Source organism: Arachis hypogaea, chromosome 1, assembly GCF_003086295.3.
Source record: "Arachis hypogaea cultivar Tifrunner chromosome 1, arahy.Tifrunner.gnm2.J5K5, whole genome shotgun sequence".
NCBI lineage: Eukaryota > Viridiplantae > Streptophyta > Magnoliopsida > Fabales > Fabaceae > Arachis > Arachis hypogaea.
Window position 1 is genome coordinate 43457046 of NC_092036.1, and position 4120 is coordinate 43461165.

The 4120-nt window shown below is 38.3% G+C and overlaps 1 non-coding gene across 1 annotated transcript; it reads left to right on the plus strand.

The window, feature by feature from the left end:
- Positions 1-2462: 2462 nt before the first annotated feature.
- LOC112715986 (small nucleolar RNA R71) lies at positions 2463-2570 on the plus strand. Its single transcript, XR_003160122.1, has one exon. It is a non-coding gene; the product is annotated as a small nucleolar RNA R71 (small nucleolar RNA).
- The last annotated feature ends 1550 nt before the right edge of the window (positions 2571-4120 follow it).

The window sequence follows — 4120 nt, forward strand, 5'->3', positions numbered from 1 at the left end:
GTGCCTGACAACCACTTCTGTTCTACAAGCAAACAAGGCTTGAATGTTTATCTCTTGGATCCCTTAATCGGAATCTTCGTGGTATAAGCTAGAATTGATGGCGGCATTCAAGAGAATCCAGAAGGTTTAAACCTTGTCTGTGGTATTCTGAGTAGGATTCAATGATTGAATGACTGTGACGAGCTTCAAACTCGCGATTGTGGGGCGTTAGTGACAGACGCAAAAGAATCACTGGATTCTATTCCAACCTGATTGAGAACTGACAGATGATTAGCCGTGCCGTGACAGGGTGCGTTGAACATTTTCACTGAGAGGATGGGAGGTAGCCACTGACAACGGTGAAACCCTACATACAGCTTGCCATGGAAAGGAGTAAGAAGGATTGGATGAAGACAGTAGGAAAGCAGAGAGACGGAAGGGACAAAGCATCTCCATTCGCTTATCTGAAATTCTTACCAATGAATTACATAAGTATCTCTATCTTTATCTTTATGTTTTATTCATACATCATCCATAACCATTTGAGTTTGCCTGACTAAGATTTACAAGGTGACCATAGCTTGCTTCATACCAACAATCTCTGTGGGATCGACCCTTACTCGCGTAAGGTTTATTACTTGGACGACCCAGTACACTTGCTGGTTAGTTGTGCGAAGTTGTGATAAAGTGTTGAGATTACAATTGTGCGTACCATGTTGATGGCGCCATTGATGATCACAATTTCGTGCACCAGACTAACACTAGAAAATAGAATGAAAAAGTAATTAATATAGATAAATAAAATTGGGTTGCCTCCCATTAAGCGCTTCTTTAATGTCAATAGCTTGACAGGAAGCTCTTACAGAGCTTCACAGATGCTCAGAGCATGGTTGTAGCCTCCCAACACCAAACGTAGAAGTTGAGTGTGGGGGCTCTGTATTGAGAGAAGTTTTCATGCTTCTTCTCCATGTTTACAGAAGAAGATCCTTGAGTCTTGAACACAAGGTAGTTCTCATTCAATTGAAGGACTAACTCTCCTATGTTAACATCAATCATAGCCCTTACTGTGGCTAGGAAGGGTCTTCCTAGTATGATGGATTCATCCTCATCCTTCCTATTGTCTAGGATTATGAAGTCAGCAGGTACGTAAAGGCCTTCAACCTTCACTAAGACTTCCTTTACAAGTCCATAAGCCTGTTTCATTGATTTGTCTGCCATATCTAGTGAGATTCTTGCAGCTTGTACCTCAAAGATCCCTAGTTTCTCCATTACAGAGAGTGGCATGAGGTTAATACCTGACCCCATGTCACACAGAACCTTTTCAAAGGTCATGGATCCATGTAAGGTATTAAGAACTTTTCGGGATCCAGTTTCTTTTGAGGCAATGTTTGCTGAATCCATGTATTCAGTTCATTGATGAGCAATGGAGGTTCATCCTCCCAAGTCTCATTACCAAATAACTTGGCATTCAGCTTTATGATTGCTCCTAGATACTGAGCAATTTGCTCTTCAATAGTGTCTTCGTCCTCTTTAGAGGAAGAATATTCATCAGAGCTCATGAATGACAATAGTAAGTTCAGTGGAATCTCTATGGTCTTTGTAGGAGCCTCAGATTCCTTTGGTTCCTCAATAGGGAAATGCTTATTGGTCAGTGGATGTCCCTTGAGGTCTTCCTCACTGGGAATCACTGCCTTTTTACTCTCTCCAGGTTTGGCCATTATGGTTATAGTTATGGCCTTGCACTCTCTTTTGGGATTCTCTTCTGTATTGATTGGGAGAGTACTAGGAGGAGTTTCAGTAACTCTTTTACTCAACTGACCCACTTGTGCCTCCAAATTTCTGATGGAGGACCTTGTTTCATTCATGAAACTGAGTGTGGTTTTAGATAGATCAGAGACTATATTTGCTAAGCCAGAGAGGCTCTGCTCAGAATTCTCTGTCTGTTACTGAGAAGATGATAGAAAAGACTTGCTATTGCCAAACCTATTTCTTCCACCATCGTTATTATTGAAGCCTTGTTAAGGCTTCTGTTGATCCTTCCATGAGACATTTGGATGATTTCTCCATGAAGGATTATAGGTGTTTCCATATACTTCTCCCATGTAATTCACCTCTTCCATTGCAGGATTCTCAAGGTCATAAGCTTCTCCTTCAGAGAAGGCTTCTTTAGTACTGTCGGATGCAGCTTGCAATCCAGTCAGACTCTGAGAAATCATATTAACTTGCTGACTCAATATTTTGTTCTGAGCCAATATGGCATTCAGAGTGTCAATCTCAAGAACTCCTTTCTTCTGAGTCATCCCATTATTCACAGGATTTCTTTCAGAAGTGTACATGAACTGGTTATTTGCAACCATCTCAATGAGTTCCTGGGCTTCTGCAGGGGTTTTCAGATGAAGAGATCCACCAGCAGAATGGTCCAATGACATCTTAGATAATTCAAACAGACCATCATAGACTATGCATATGATGCTCCATTCTGGAAGCATGTCAGAAGGACACCTTTTGGTTAATTGCTTGTATCTTTTCCAAGCTTCATAGAGGGATTCACCTTCCTTCTGTTTGAAGATTTGGACTTCCACTCTAAGCTTGCTCATCTTTTGAGGTGGAAAGAATTTGGTCAAGAAAGCATTGAACAACTTGTCCCAAGAGTTCAGGCTTTCTCTAGGTTGTGAGTCCAACCATATCCTAGCTCTGTCTCTTACAGCAAAAGGGAAAAGCATTAGTCTGTAGACCTCGGGATCAACCCCATTGGTCTTGACAGTATCACAAATTTGCAAGAATTCAGCTAAGAACTGATGAGGATCTTTCGATGGAAGTCAATGAAACTTGCAATTCAGCCGCATTAGAGAAACTAATTGAGGCTTAAGCTCAAAGTTGTTTGCTCTAATGGCAGGAATTGAGATGCTTCTTCCATAGAAGTTGGAAGTTGGTGCAGTATAGTCACCAAGCATCTTCCTTGCATCTCTAGCACTGTTGTTAGGTTCGGCTGCCATGTCTGCTTCTTTTTTGAAATTCTCTGTAAGGTCCTCTCCGGAGTGTTGTGCTTTAGCTTCTCATAGCTTCTTCTTTAGAGTCCTTTTAGGTTCAGGATTAGCTTCAACAAGAATGTTTTTGTCCCTGTTTCTGCTCATATGAAAAAGAAGAGAACAAAAGGGAGTAGTGGAATCCTTTATGTCACAGTATAGAGATTCTTTGATGTGTCAGAAGAAAAGAAGAATAGAGGAATGAGGTAGAGAGAGAATAAGAAGAATTTCGAACACAGAGGGAGAGAGAGGGTTCAAATTATAAGTAGAAGAGAAGTGTTAGCAAATAAATAGAAAGAGATGAGAGAGAGAGAGTTTTTCGAAAATTAAAAACTAAAATAATTAGTTAATAAAAAAAAGATTTTTGAAAAAGTGGTTAGTAATTTTCGAAAATTGGAACTTGAAAAGTGGTCAAGTGATTTTGAAAAAGATAAGAAATAGTAATTAGTTGAAAAAGATTTGAAAATAATTTTGAAAAGATAAGAAGTTAGAGAAAAGATTTTGAAATCAAAATTTAAAAAGATATGATTGAAAAAGATTTGACTGAAAAAGATATGATTTTAAAAAGATATGACTGAAAAGATATGATTGAAAAAGATTTGATTTTTAAAATTGACGACTTGACTAACAAGAAACTAAAAGATATGATTCTAGAATTTAAAGATTGATCCTTTCTTAACAAGAAAGTAACAAACTTGAAATTTTTGAATCAAAACATTAATTGTTAGCAAGGATTTTTGAAAATGTGGAAAGATAAGATTTTAAAATTATGAACTAAAACATGAAAATTTTAAAACAATTTGAATTTGAAACAAAATTACCTCCCCTGTGTCATCCTGGCATTAAACACCCAGGATGCAATCCATTCTGGCGTTTAACGCCCAGAATGCTACCTCTTTGGGCGTTTAACGCCCAGCCAGATACCCTGGCTGGCGTTTAACGCCAGAATTCCTTTCTTATTGGCGTTTATCTAAACGCCCAGCTTTTTCTCTGTGATTCCTTTGTTGTATGTTCTGAATCTTCATTTCTTTGTATTATTTACTCAAAAAGAGATATTTTTGATTTTTTTGATTTTTGAATTTTTAATGAAGAGAGAGAGAAAAAAAACCAAATGA